This window comes from Dromaius novaehollandiae, chromosome 8 (assembly GCF_036370855.1).
Source record: "Dromaius novaehollandiae isolate bDroNov1 chromosome 8, bDroNov1.hap1, whole genome shotgun sequence".
Classification (NCBI taxonomy): Eukaryota; Metazoa; Chordata; class Aves; order Casuariiformes; family Dromaiidae; genus Dromaius; species Dromaius novaehollandiae.
In genome coordinates, this window is record NC_088105.1 from 24,069,777 (window position 1) to 24,085,593 (window position 15,817).

Genomic DNA, 15,817 nt, shown 5'->3' on the forward strand with positions numbered 1-15,817 from the left:
CACTGTTTTCACCGCCATCAGAAGCTCAGGAACACACAGCAAACATCTGGTGCTTCTCCCGACCACAACGCTCGGGGAATTTATCAAGCTGCACCAAAATAAAAGCACGTCGGGTAATTCTCTTCCCTAGAGGTTGCTTTTTATCACTGAGAAGCAGAGATACAAATAAAAACAGTCATTAAAAAGATCGGAAGAGGAAAAAAAAAACTGTAATAAAATTATATATTTTTAATTTAGAAATCTGAAAAGCGGAACAGTTCAAAGATGGTTTAAACCCTAAAAAGTTATTTAAATTTGCTTTTACTGAAGCCCACATGGCTACGAAGTTTGTCACAGGAGGCAGCCTCGGCGGGAGGTGACATGGCACTGGGTGACTCACGTGAGTTCTCTGCAGAACACTTCCTGCTGGTCTACAGCCACGCGCTGCCCGTCTCCGCCTCCTCCTGCTCGGGACCCACGTGGAGCGGGGCACCTTCGCAGGCTGCACGGAAACGAACTTGGCACCGAGTTGCTGCTTTGGGGGTTTTGAGCCATGGCCTGTAAGTTTACAAATCTTATTACAGGAGACATCAGTACCTTTAACTACACCTTAAACGTGCATAAAGAATAGGAAGGAGAGTCTACCAAAGAAAAAGAAAAGCATCGCTCAAGTTCATCTTGCTGCAGGTTTTAATAGCCCCTTTTAAGAGCAAGTCTAGGTTTACTTAATTCCTAGACCAATTCACATCAGAACAATCAGAACGTGAGGAGGTTTACCAAGTCACTTCAGTTGTTTCAATGAAAATAACTTCTCTCCTCATCACTATTAATGGCGGTGCCAGTGACCCTGCGCTGGGATGTTGAATGCATCCTCCCGGCACCCAAGACCTTCACGCAGGGCAGCAAACACAGCCCCTCGCTGGGTCACACATCAAACTGTGGTTTCAAGTGCGAGACTTGCACACACCCAAAACGCTATTCGAAGTACCTGCAGCAACACTTCCACCACGTCCATTAGCTAAAAGCCATCTATAGGAAAGATCACGCTGGAATTAAACAAAACAACACAGCCCACCGGCACCGCAGCAGCGACCTACACACACACACATACACACACACCCCCTCCCACCCAGCTCCCCCACTGCTGCCGGCACCTTTCCCGTGGCCAGCGGGGCTCCAAGGGCTGCCAGGCAGCCGAGAGGCCGGCTCCAAAAGCGCGCTTCAACTCCACCTCCACAAACCCGCTCCTGCCTCCCCTGCTACCCACCAGGGAACTGCCTTGATAAAAAAGCAATTCCACAGTGCGTTAACCAGGCTGCATCCTCATTCGCCAACAAGCAGTGTCTCCAATTTGTAACAGGACAAAATTCAAGCTATGTTGCTGCTTAATCAACCTGCAGACTCCTCTCCCCCCGGGGAGAAGGGGTCACGGCCTCGCTTACGCCGTGGGCTAGCTGCAGAGCAACGGCTCGGGACAACTAGCTATAGGATAAGGTGAGCAGCGGGATGCCCCAGGTGGGCACCGGGGAACCTGCTCAGCAGCGGACAGCCCGCCCCAGCCCTACCTGCTCCTCATCAAGCGAAGAGGTCTCCTGTGCTTCAGCCGTCCTGCCAGATGGGCAACGACGATGATTTCCCACGCGAAGCCCTTCGTGATGAGCAGATGAAGGATGACTTATTAATATTACCGCACTTCTGCCAAGCTTCCAACCTCTGTTGGGTTCACGCCAGGAAAAATGCCTGCAGCTGAAGCATTTATCCTCAAAGGGATTTATTGAAGTTCACTATATTTCTTTTTCCTCCTCTAAACTTAAGCTGCATTCTTTAAGAAGTAAACTATTTACTTAAGTCCACCTAGTCCCATAATTGTTTGGTTCAGGGTGTGTGCTTCAATCTCAGTACTTACGCAGAAAAAGGAATTACATTACCACACATTTTTGAGTTATGAGATTTTGCTGATGGGCTCAGATCACCTCCCTTCTGTTTATGCTGTATTTTCTCAAAATCCCATTCAAAATGTCGCATTAAAGAACTGTTCTGAAAGACTTAGTGTCTTTCCTAAGATGGCAGCCTTCCTGCTCTAACAAGCAAGCTTCCAACTCTGCAAAAGGGTTTGGGTAAGGCTCGGTTGTGTTGCTTGCTGCCATTCACCAGCACCATCATTTCCAGACAGCCTCCAATTTAAATTTAGCAATAGCAAATATTTAAATTATGATTTGACCCCAATGCTCCAGCTGGAATTGTAACCTCTGCGCTGAGTGCTCTGCAGCAGAGAGCGGGCAGGCAACCCTTGCCCCATACGGCTTACTGGCTATAACCAATTATTTGTTAGGAATGACAAGTGTGTTCATCGCTGTAAAATGCAGAGCGAGAAAACAAAAATCATCTGGCCTCCAGAAAAAGATAGAAAAAGTAGAGTAATAGCATGATTAAGAGTATAATCAAACTTAACCTTTTTATGCACTGTTATCTTTGAAAAGGCTCAACTATGTCCAGATAAATCCATCTGTATTTACAACATTCCTATATATTTAGCCATACTCCTTCCCACGGGATTGAGGTTGATGCTATCTCAAAAAGAAGGCACTAAACAAACAGCTCTTGAAACCCACCTCTTCCAGTAAAATCTGTTTTAACAAAGGCAAGGAAGCCTTCTGAGCATGTAGAAAGGAGGAATGGTATTTAATCTCTTCTATAGACAGAGCTCATTCCCGCACCAGCACTAAATCCAGCTTTATGCTCTGCTCAGCAGCAAGTGAAAGCATCACGTAGGTGTCTCCTGGAAAAGATGCCCCCAGTGGAACGGCTAATTCTTTCCCGACCTTATCGCCTTGCTGCGATTGCTACAGCCTCAACAACGCGCCCGCAGTAACCTTTGTGGCAGCCACCTCCACAGACACCCTGTAAGGCTCCATGTCGCTGTCTGACTTTTACGACCTGTGTGCAATCTGCTCAGACCACAGGGGCAGCGCCTTTTCTCTTCCTGCAGGCAATGCTTCCCCTGACCCCACCTGCTTGCCGTGTGAACTTGCTCTGGCAAGTTACTCATCGTTTAAAGCAGCTCCCCAGCTGCTCCTGAAATAACAGAAGAAGTGTCCTCTCACTGGAGGAAAACAAATCAGTTGGGTGTTTTTTGTTGCCGTTGTTTCAATACGCAACCAAACAACATAATTTTCATATACTAAAGCAAGGCTGAGTCAGAGCCACAGAAAGGTTCCGGGCAAGCTCAGATAAGGAGCAAGATGAGATCAGGACGCAGCTTTAGCATCACGTTGACCTGGGAGAAGAAGGGTCCTTTCCGTTCAAATTACCTTCTAGTCCTTCCACCAGCATGCCAAAAGATTTCCCCCCCCCAAAAAAAACAAAAACGAAAAAAGGGTAGGGTAAATGGAAAGTCTGAGCTTGGTGCGAGCACCTCACCAGCAATTGCAGAGCCCTGGCTCTGATCGTGCCGTCAGCTGCAGGTAACACAAGGACCGCAGAAAGAGGGGCAACCTAGCCCCTTGCTGTCCTGGGCAGGACAGAGGCGAAGACTCAGGATTTCCCTCAAGGCAAACTGCTCTTTGACGTCACTTCCAGCAGTACTGCTATAAGCGTGTCCTGGGGGACAGGGCATCACCTATGCGTGTATGCAAAGCGGGGACAGGGGAGCAAGTGATGCTCCTTTTACCTTGTGACAGCTCCAGAAAACACAAGTACCAGTGCCGTGGTGTGGGGAGAAGAGGACAGCTACAGTACTCCTCTCCCACGAGCATGCAGAGAGCCACCTGCGGTCCCAGCCGGCACGGCCACCGGCCCAGCCCCAGCACCCCTCAGCTGCGGGAACAAGGAAGCTGGAGGCAACCTGTGACTCTCCGGGGACGCTCGGGTTCACCCGGTTCTCACCGGGAACACCCGGCTCTCATTTCAAACTCTTGACCCAACGCAAAACAAAAACACCAAATGGCCAGAAAGTGCCCAGACAGTGACCCGTATCACGTCATAGCTTAATGCGAGTGATCTTTGATACACCAAATCTAATCTTAAGTTTGGCACTATTTTAACAAGGATCTAGTCAAGAAACTGCATTAAGACAACTAGCCAACTGCTTTATTTATGTTTCTGCTATCTCATCTGCACACTTGGATTACTGCCTCTGAATGTGGGTGTACAGCAATAATATACATATGACTACATTCCCATAAACCTTCCGTTAAGAGTTTAGGATTTGTCTTGGCCAGACCAAAACATGAACAAAACCATCCATTTCATTTATCACAAAATTTTGCAACAGCCTGTCTTTGACCAAGAACTTTGCATGCCAAATTATGCCTCAAGCACATGGTTTTTCAATACGAAAAATGTTACCAAACCCAGAAAACTACCATAGTTTTTGGTTTTTTAAAATGCTAAACAGCAAATCTAACTTTTGTTTCATGTTCCTCAAAGGCGAACAATATAAATTCTCATCTCTTAGTTATTTAGATATAAAACTACCAAAAAACCTTGGATTAACAAAACCTAATTAGAACATGCTTTTAAACCTTCATTGGTTTCTACTCCCCCTCTAAAAAGGACTTGGCTCAGGAAGTCAGAAGGGCTGTTCTCCACACCTGTCACCAAGCCTGGGACACCCACACAGCAGCAGCAAGTGACTTCCCGGAACGGACCCAAACAGCGACCTGGAAGAAGGTGGGTGATGTCCCACTGCTGTGAGCTCAAAGTTTTGCACGTGGACACAGACATGTCCATGTTCACAGTGAATCAATTCTGGATCACAAGGCCTTTGCGGGAATATATTAGTTGGATGCTACTTTGCCACACACAGGCAGACATGAGTCGGCCATTATTTTTGGTTCGAAGCCAAGAAAAGGCAGAGCCGGCGCAGCAGCCGCTGGCGGTGAGAGCTATCCTTCCTTAGGCTCGATGGGAAGTTGCAGCCTTGCCCAGAACAGGGCTGATGGCTCGCTGCGCTGGCTGTTCTGACACGGAGCGGCCGAGCTGCTCTGGGGTTAAGCATTCGTTACGTGACAGACCACTACAGCAATCTGCTCCTGCCTCATCAGGATCATGCTTCTCTGCCTCACCGCGCTGTGCCTCAAGAAGGCTCTCCCTTTTCACAACACTTAGGTTGCACGCGCTGCGCTTGCTTTGTCCAGCATTGAGCTCTTGCCTCTTGATCGAGGTTCCTTGGTACTCAAATAGAAAAAGTGACTTTCAGACAAACAGCTAGACTCTGCTAGCACTTAATATTTGTATTACATATAGGGTTCAATTTCCTATTCTATATCAAGGCCTCATTGCATTATGCATTGTGTAATCCATGTATCCTGTCTCAAAAAGATTACAACCCAAAACTTCAGTTGAATTGCATCAGATTTCATCTTGTATAACATGGCACAGTGTTTGAAGAAGGCAACGGTTTCAAGCTTGACCAGTTGTAGGAGGAAGAATCTGCGAGTCTATGCCATGGGCTAGAGACAAGAATAAAACCCCTTTATTTTCTACATCAGCAACATTCTGACCACATGAAAATCACAAATTAAAGACACCCTAAGCCAGTTTGCAAGTATTAGCAGTACGTTGGAATGGCCTCTGTTATTACTTAGCATGCAACTCTATTCTGAAAGCAATTTAGTAAAGATATCACAGCAGAATATAAATTAGTAAGAAATTTTGCTATATTTCTCTCCGGTTACTAGAACTCTTCCTCGTACCGGTGAGCTCCCAGTGCCTCAAATACAAGCCCACAACAAGGCAGCTGTCACTCGCACCGGCCGAGCCAGCGCCCCACACGAGATGCTGCCCGTATTCCTCCACAGCATGTGGGGCTCGGAGGCTACAGCCACGCTTCCCTAGGGGGGAGAGGGGCCGAGGTTCCCACGTGGAGTTAGCTCATCCAGGGCGGACGCTTCTTCGCCCCGTGCCAGCCACTGGCTTCCAGCCCCTCCCCTGCCTCAGCACAGACTTACTTGCTGAAGCTGGCTGTATTCACTGACACTTGCTTTGTTAAGCTAAGAGAAACGAATTGTAGGGAAGTTTTGCTTCCATCCCTAATGGGAGAGGCTATAACTGGCTGTATATGTGCAAGAAACAAATGCAATGAGTAATCATGAAGTGTCTTTAAAACAAAAACAAAATCCTCACCAAAAATCAAAACACTCTTGGAGGTAAAGGCCAACGGGCTTAGACTACAGGATCTCAGTCGTATAAATAAGAGCAACAATGCAAATGTGACTCACTTCTTAAGAAATCTTTACCGTCTTCAGTTAAAAAAAAAAAAAAGTGTGTGATGATGGCACACTTGAAAGCATCCAGTTACATAAAATGACTTCTTATGAGCAGCTATGAAGGGTTGTAATTTTGAACAGAGATCAGAACAAAGATCCTCATACCCCCTCAGCATAATGTAGATCAAAATTAAAGTTTATCAGTGTTATGGCAGCACATCAGCAAAAGCATAAACACACTAATGTGAAACATTCTAACTGCCAGGCTTACACTTGCATTTATTTATTTTTTTAATTAAGAGCTCTACACCTCTATAGTCCAGGGCAAAGCTGAGCAAGTGACTGACCAATGGCAATTCAGAACCACCCTTTACGACTGGGTTATGTCGCTGCAACTGGCTGCTCTATTTTTTCTCGGCCTTCCTCTGAGATAGCTGGCACCCTCAAAGCCACAACAGACCACAGGTCTGATCCAGCAACTCCTAAACAAGGTCCCCCTGCCAACTGCAACACGCGCTTACCAATCACCACAAGACAAACTACTTTTTCTTAGTAATTTAAGTGACTGAGACCCAAAAGATATAAAATTATGAATTACCACAACCATATGCCAAAAACCAATATGGTCAAAATATGGTGCCAAAGTGCAGTTCTTTTTCTATAAATTAAAGCCAAGGGACTTCTAGTGTTTTCTTTCTTTTAATGCACAAAACCAGAATGCCAGCAGCAGGTTCCTTGGTAGAAGGCCAAAGACTGCTTAAAAGTCTCAATTTTCAAGATGTCTTAGACTAGGTAACTTATTTCATTATTTCCCCCCTCGAATGAAGTAGAAAAGTGGCTTCAGTTTCCTCTATGATCTCCTTTGATCCTTGGAGCTTCTGTGGGCAGACAAGAACACCAAGAGCTATGAATACAGCTTGTATTTGGCACTAACTGAACTTAGTTCTAATTTCTGATTTACAATTACATTGTAAAATGCATGCATACACAAAATTGTCTCGTACACATCAAGCCATCTTTCCACAGTTAGCAAATGATGCAATTTATGCAGTCATCACAGTCCAGATCAGACCAGTGACAATGTAGGACATCACGCAAGCAGTACAATAGCATGTACTGAGAAACTACTGAAAACTGATTCAGCAAATAAAATCCATCTCATAAAAGAATCTCACAGGAGTCTTTTGCTGCAGTTTATCATCTGTGTTTCAGACTGAGCATTCCAACATATTCAGCTTTTTCTGCAAAAAAAAATTAATCTTGTGTCAGAGTGACTGTTTGCAGGGAAAAATGCTGCATTCATACAAGAGCCACAAAATATCACACTTGCACACTGCACTTCTTGATGCAGGTCTTCCGAGAGAGCAGAGCTCTTCAATGCTTCATTGCATCTATGGCCCTGACACAGTATTTTCCTCTGTTCAAAGCTCCAGCATCCCTGCTTGATGCTCTGCCAGACTGGTGCTATGTTAAACTAGACAGGCAGCCCAGAGCAGTAGGACTAAGTTGTGTCACTTGTATCCCTGCACGTCTCTTCAAATGAAGTTCACTTACACTGCTGCTGACCTATCTTCGGACCAGGAAGGGCAGACAACACAATAATCATTCCCACTGGGGAGGATGGAGAAGCTAAAATGCTTGATATTATTTTTTGCATTTGCTGAAGTTTTAAAACTTCTATTGCATTAGCATTCTTCTGATGCTCTTGTTTCAAGACTGCAATTCGGCAGACTCCTTTTCACCAAGACTCTCGGGCAGAGCAAGAGGCGGGTCACAAGAGCCATGCAGGAGCCGAGAGGGTTTCCTTGAGCACGCACAGGCGTTTCCTCGTGGACACAAACGCCGAGAAACACAGGAGAGCTCTCTGCTGTCCAGGGGGCAACGCGGGAGCGCGCCGAGGCGGGCGCTGCCAGCGAGGATGAGCCGCCACCGCCCCACGCTTGGAGGCCAGGCAAGGGAAGCAGCAGCGCAACAACCACGTTACAGTAACGATGCCTGCACAGGTACCTCCCTGCCAAGGCCCTCTCTCCTCTAGGATCTACCAGATGCAGCTGTCGCACACACATAAAAGCAGCATGTGTGTATCCTTGGGGAAAAAAATATACAGAAATGAAGGTGAAAACATTCTCGATTTAAGGATAGAGGGAAGCTGTTTCCAAAACACGTCTGGAGTTAGTTAATAAATGAAATGGGAGACTTCTGCTTGTCAAGAAAACACAGCCAGACTTTCTTCCTCCCACATCTGAAGTTTCCTTGGTCCACTCCCATTCCCCTCTCCACATCTAAAGATATCAATCCTCAAAGACTGAAACTTTTTTTCTGCAAATCAATTACTTTATACACTGTCACTCTTCTGTTTTTTAAATAGGATCACTGAGAAGTTGAACATTTAAAGCCAGCGTGTTGCCTGACGCACATAGGCTGTTTGGATATCAGCATCTACGGTCTGTAATCAGAGGCACAATGACACATTTTAGCATGCAGGGCGCGTTCTCCCTTTATCACCACCTCCCCTCCTTACACACACCCTCAAGGTTACTTCAGCCAGGACTACATTCCCTCTCACATTAAATTTAGAAACGGACCTCTGAATCACCAGTTCCTGTTGTTGAAAGTAGCTAGAACCAGATGTTACTGCGAAAGAAGTTCCCCGCGAAGCAATTATAGAATAATCTGCCTGCTAGGTTAGATCCCCATTGGTACGAAATGCTTTTAAACCCTAGAACAAGAGACTTACTTTAAATATTAAACTAAATCTCATTCCCTGAGGTTCCTAATCCTTCCTAGAAAGCTATTAATCCTCACCCATAATGGTATCATGCGGCGGTGAGTTCCAGAGGTTAATTGTTCACCGCAAAAATCCTGCTGCTTATAAACTCACTGCCCTTCAGCCTCCCCGCACACTTGCTCCATTCCTTTCTACTCGCCCCGTCGCGTCTTCAGACACATCTTCAACAAGAGGAACAGAAAGATCTGACCCAGCTATTTTGCAAGAGAACTGCAGCACAAAGACACTAAAACAGCTTATACACAAGAAAGATCCCAGGAGGACAGAGTTCGGTCAGTGCTGCATGCCACCTCATCAGCCCTGCTGAGAGGAACCACTTCCCACTCTAAGCGTAGCAGAGGAGAAATGCCACCATACCGTTTCCAGGTTGGAGGTGAAGAATCCACAGGGAACCATATCGCAGGCTTAGGAAACTCTCTTGGTAACCACATGTGGACTTCCAATTTCTTTTATAGCTCTCAAAATACTTAACAGAGTAACTAGGAGCTCCAGACCAGGAGGCACCATCCAGATATAAGGTCCACAGATATACACACACACATATGTACATACATGTATGTATGTATATGTACACACACAATCTGTACTTTGCATCAGAGAGGCCAACTGGTGCTCACTTATTCAGCACACTGCACGTGAGAAACATTTTGCTTTGCAAGTCAGGACAGTTCATCTATGAACTACTGATGCCACAGGGGTACCACAAACCACTATACTCAGTTATACCTCTATTTAGCCCAGTAAATTACATGCAACTCTAAGCCAAACCTTTGTTTGCCTAACACAACACTTCCCGAGGCTCAAAGCTTTTCTGGAACATTGTGGGTGAAATCCACCTCTTTCCTTGGTCATTTGTTCCAGTGCTCACCCTCTAACCATTGCAAATGCATGCCTTATTTCCAGTCTAACCTTGCCTGACTTCAGCTCCCAGCCGTGACGTTGTGTCATGCCCACCTCCGCTCATCCTCCAGCGCCAGCCTGCTCCCCCCGAAGGTGCTTCTCCCCAGCTGCCAAGCCGTGCCATCGGCCTGACCCAGAACGAGCTCCTCAGGCTCTCGCAGCAGACCCCGAACACCACCCCACCTTCATGCATTTCCTCCGACTCTTTCCCGACTCGATCCTGCCTTCAGCAGGCTGCTCCTGACACGTCAGTCATGTCTGGCTGTTTACTCACTGCCCCCTGAAGCAGTCTGTTCCTCGGGCTCTTACTCTGTCGCTGCGTTGACACATGACACCTGCAGGCCCGGTGATCTTCCTTCTGACTGTTCAAATGCATTTTTGTCCAATACAACTCACCGGGACACCCAAATCACTCTGTATGACTGCCTCGTCCTCACTTACCACCCTGCCTAGCACAACGCGGCCTGCCAATTTTATCAGCAGAGATTCTGTATTCATTTCCAGATACTTGAAAGGGTCTCACGGAAACTGGCCTCTTTAAAGCAGATTGCTATAAGCATTCCCATTTGATAATGATTCACCACCAATGACTAACGTCTAAACGTCAGTTAGTCAGGTCTCAGTGCAACACCACATAGCACCAACGCCTCAGGACGGGGGCAGGGACCCAATGCCCTCGCTAGCTACCCCGATGCTGCCGAGCACGGGCGCTAGTGGCAGCAGACGGCAGGAGCGAGGGAGTAGCAGAGGACTGCACGGGTGGGCTCTCTCCCCGCACCCATCGGGCGTCTTTCAGAGGCACAGTGCTAGTACCTCCACGCAGGTCTCTTTCAAGTAAACTTAAGAGTTTCTAGAGCATCGTCATGTTTGCTAAGACATTCCCATGAAGTGATACAAACTGGCACTAGTGAGTCTAATTTTTTATCAATTTAGTATTGCATTAACTTTTCCAATATTCTGATGAGGATTAATGCCAGGCTAGCTGGAATATGCTCAAGTGAGTCATCCACCCTTCCTTCCTCTATTGCTAACACCAGTACTTTTTAAAGTCTCCCTATACCAGGGGTTATTAAAAACTGTTGTCTGCAGACCTGCAGTCTTTTCAGAAAACTCTTTAAAACAATTGAACTATAGTGCTTCTGATTTACATATGCCTATCTCTAGAAGTTATTAAATCTTCATTCATTATGAACAGATGAAAAAAATACATCATCCTCTGTTGGTGTGACTCTATCAGTCTGCACCTTCCCAAATGCAGTATTAAGAACCACTACTACTTTTTTCAAATCAACTATTTTATTATCTCCATCCAGCAACTTGAATTATTTGATTCCTAACATACTTAAGCAATAGAAAATATGGGGAGTTAATTTTTTTTAACTTACTTCCTAACTTTTAAATGTGTGTTAACTCTCATGTATCCATTTCCACCTCATTTTTGGATTTTGCTCTGAAATTTGTAGATGCATCCTGAAGCCAAAGAAGGCTGTTAAAAGAATGTCAGCTTTTTCTTTTGCCTATTCAGTTTCTTCTTACAGAGACTCCATTCACGTTTTTCTTCCTACAATAACATTCACTAAGATCTCCTCAGTGATGACAAATGTGCTCTTTTGAAGTATGTATTTCTTTGGGGTTGCTCTCCGTTTCCCTGTCCTGTATGTAACAGGTCACACGTGGCTGTCCCATGGCAACCACCAACTTCCAGTTGTGCGATAACAAGGTCCACAACAGCTATCGCTGCTGAAGGGCAGAAACCGGGGCTGATCTGCAAACCGAGGCACCAAACACGTTTTCCATGACGCCAACGGATGTTCGGCACCTTGGAAGACACAAAACAAAGCCGAGTGCGCAAAGGGAGGCTAGCTGTAGGTTTGCTGATGGGCCATTTCAGACACCTACAAAAAGCATGTGAAAAATCTACACTCTCTTCTCCCGTCCCTCGACTGCAGCAGTGAGGCACTCGCCAGCGTGCCCGCACCGGTCAACGAGCACCTACAGGCTCCTCGTCGCAGCTTGACTCTCTGCCAGGTTAATAGCTTTTGCGTATTACCAGCCATCTGCTCCTTGTTTGATGAACGAGGCAAAACGAACTGACCTCAGTCCCATTCCCAGGGTGGCTCTATCGCAAAACTACAGTGCTACGCGGCAGCCTGAGCGGAGACGAAAGGCAACGCAAAGCGCAGGCGCTCCGAGCAGAGATACAGCAGGCCTTATCTCACCCAGCTGGGAGCATCCGTGCTACACCTGGATTTGCACATGCAGCAGAGAAATCTCAGTACAGAAGCAACCTTTAGCCTCTAGGACCAAGTCTTTCAAAGGGCAATAAAACTTAAAAGCATTCAGCAAGAAAACCACAAATTTGGTTGTGTAATTGCTATAGAAGCAGGAAAAGCATTCAGATCCTACCGATATCGAGCATAATTTGATTTAAACAAGCCTGCTAACTGTTCATACGCAGTGACCTGTTAAATGTCCTAGAAGCACGGTGGGGAACAGACGACAGATGCAACTGTGCAGTTCAGCGTGCATGATGCACCCTTTCCGCATTGTCAAGAGTCCCACGTGGCTCCTGAAGCACACGCATGCACTTAGTGACAGTGGAAGTATGGCATGTTTAGCAAGACAGTCTAAATTCAGTAGCTGAAAAGGAGATGACCTGGGTACTTGCTGCACATCAGAAACTGCAACTTTTTTTGCACAACTCAAAATGACTAAAGAATACAGAGTATTTCAGTCTTCCACTCTTCCTTTTAAAACAGCAAAATGGGAGGGAAGGTAGTGGAGGGAAAAAAGACTGTGGCGATACATTAAAGAGCAAAATTAGAGCCCGATCCATGCCTTCTGCAACAAATTGCCCCTAAATTAGGCTGCAAGTATTGAAAACCATCAATCAGGACAGACAGTCTATGAAGCGTGCACTCCCTGTGTTAGGATTACTGTTCCCTGCTCTCCGGCTTGAGGGTAAATATAACTATGCAGGTTGCCAAAAGCCTCAGATAGTGAAACCTTCAACTTTTTCCTACCACCCAGATTTCGCAAAACTTCTCCTCTTTGTACACACATATACAAAGGGATGGGAAGAATCTCGGTTTGGGCCAGAAGTCCAAGATTTGCTGGGAGGGCTCATATTCCTCTTAAACTGCTCTCACCTTCCTCCCCACCAGCTTGGAAAATCTTACAAGAAACCAGCTGACAGGCTTTACCCACCTAAAATATGCATTACATTCACTATCATAGATTAAATATGTTAACTAATAAATTTCTACTAAAACTATCAGTGATGATACAGTTAATGACAGGTTTAAGATGCCATAACAATGTTTCAAAAGTGCATTGCAAAGACTGAAGTCAGTCCACATTCCTCTCATAATTTCTGTTTAAGGTTAGCGGAGTCTGAAGGAATCTGTGCTCGAAAATTAAATTCAGATGAAAGTACAGAGTGACTTTAAAATATAAGTGCTGTTCCCAAACAGTAACACATCTTGTATCCACATAAACTTCCCCAATTTCTTAAGAGCAGCCTTCCTATTTAGCATAATCTGCTTTGAAGCTTTGTCTACACAAGGCACTTTGGATTACTTCCAAAAAGACTAAAACTATAAAAATTAAAAAGGGAATTGATTAACTGCTTTACGCCCCTCTTCACTCACTCTTACTCAGAATCTGAGTGCCTCTTAATTATTCTGTCTCAGCGGTGCAAGGCAGTTTAAGCAAGCCACTTCAGAGTCACACCTTCAGCTGCTTTGAATCATTCCTCCCTGGCATGTGAAGACCAGCCCTGAGCTCCAGAAGGACACACAGGATTTACTCAGGAGTAACTGTCTGGCATATCTCGTTGGGATGACAAACTCAAGCAACCCAACGCAGCAGGATGCTCGTTCAACCCCAAACTAGAAGAATGTGAGAAACGGCACGATCATAAAAGCTCAAATTCTGGTAAATGACTTCATGACTGTCTATTTGCCAGGTCTGTTTTAGGAAAGCATTTCCAACAGGCACCTGGTCTTAGTTTTAAAAGCTTCTTATCCTGACACAAGTTTCTGAGACTTCTCTTCGTGCCCTCCTCCCTGTGCCTGCTCCTCCTCCGCAAGCTGCGCCCCGCGGCTCCTCTCTCGTCCTGCCCGCAGCCCAGCCTGCCGCCCTGCACGGCTGGCGCACGTAACGTAACAACGCGGCGTGATGCAAAACGTTGCTTATGACTTAAGCCCCTCGCTTTGAGACTTTAAGCATCACTGGGAATACAACAAAGAACAGAACAGGAACTCCAGGTGTAGATCCAGAAGAGGTGGCGAAGTTGCGTCCTCCCCACCCTCGGGCAAAGTCCTCGGTTTTTTTCTGGGGATGCTTTTCCAGATCATAGTGACTGTCTCTGCTGCAGGTCCAAACCAGCTTTGCTCATCCCACAGTTGTTTGTCACTGATGAAAAATAGCTCTGGAGGGAGAGGAGGAGGTTTTCAGCTGTTTTCCTCTTCACTCCTCTCCGGCTGTATTCACCTAGCTGTTTCATCTGTCTTTGTCCTCACCTTCCAGCTTTTATGCCTAGTAATCAGAGACAAGCCCTTTTCTCATGTTCATGGCTTGCTGTCATAATAACTGTTTTTTCACTAGCCTGTAAATCCCCACATCTGCCTTTAAAGCAAAATTAGTAACACCACCAACGGTCCGGCAGCACCCTCAACAACACGATCACCGGGTTCTCACGGAGGAGCCGAAAGCAGCAGGCTCCTGCTTGCTTCCGCAGCACCGGCAGCCCAGAGAAACCGCTGGAGCCGGCCAGGAGTGGCCTGCACGGGTGCCCCTACCAGGCACCACTGATACCCGACAGTTCAAAACAACAATAGGAGAGGAACGTTTTCCTAGAGAGGATCAAAACCACATGGTTTTTAAGGTGTCTGGAAAGCATATAATGCACTGTTCTTGAATTTTCTCATAAACAGCAACCTCCTTCTTGAAACACTGATCAACTGTGAATGGGTGTCCAACATTTGATCCTGTCGTGAACGCCGCTGAGGCCTCCCCCGCAGAACATCTCGCTGGATCGCATTAGAGATGTTCCCTTCTCCTTGCCGCTAGCGTATTCCAGACATGTAAACAACTCTGCTGCGCATCCGAGCAAAGCTACAGCTAGCCGGGGAAAGCTGCAGCACTAAGGGTGCTACAGCAACCAACCCAGTCGTAATAACCGATTATTTTCAGGGGGCACTGTATTTATGAATTAGAAGCAAACCGATATTAATGCAAATGTACAGGTAAAAAATGATCCTACTAGAAACGGCAAAGGAATATTTTAGAGCATTATTTTTCATGGATGAAGTCATGTTTCACAGGCTTTGTTACCCTCACAACCAAAACATACAAGAGCAGTCAGTTCCAATGATCATCACAAGAGGTTTCTCACCACTGCGACTGGAAGAATTGGGACTAGCATAGCAGAAAGGCAAGTGTTCGAAACCCAGGCAGACTGATTGTCTGCAGGTTTCCTATTTGATGTGACACCACATGACAAGTTGTGTTCTTGTGCCCAGGCCTGAAAACCTACGTTAGACCATTTCCAGTTCAATAAAGAAAAAAGGGGGGGGGGGGGGGAGAGAAAGAAATCATACTTACCACCCAGTCAGAAGTGAAGTATTTAGAAGGAGATGTACTGTTGCAAAAGTTTTCAAGGTTTAATGCAAAAGCATTGCCTAGCCACACATTTTGTTTTTGTCAACTTTTGCTTTATATACTCTTGACCAAGCACAGCAGGAGAGCTGCCCTGGTGGTATCTGCTTCTCAGGTAGGAGCATCAACAGCCAGATCCACCCATCTTGCTGGAGAATCCCCTTGTAGCTCTACTGCTCAACCCACAAACACCTCTCTGCAGCAAGAGAGCGGGAAAAAATTAAGGTCCAGAGGAAACGGAGGTCATCTCTGACCCCTTCTCATCCTCCCTGGAGTTGTA

The 15,817-nt window shown here is 46.1% G+C and overlaps 1 protein-coding gene across 13 annotated transcripts in view; it reads right to left on the reverse strand.

Annotated features, from left to right (window-relative positions):
- Nucleotides 1-15,817, reverse strand: part of LRRC8D (leucine rich repeat containing 8 VRAC subunit D) — a 57,847-nt gene that overhangs the window by 13,219 nt on the left and 28,811 nt on the right. The window contains exon 1 of one of the 13 annotated variants that reach the window (XM_026116509.2): nucleotides 380-398. The exons of the other annotated variants lie outside the window; for them this stretch is intronic. The gene's annotated coding sequence lies outside the window, so the exon portion shown is untranslated. Of the gene's footprint in view, nucleotides 1-379; nucleotides 399-15,817 lie in introns of those variants that run through there. 13 annotated transcript variants of the gene reach the window in all.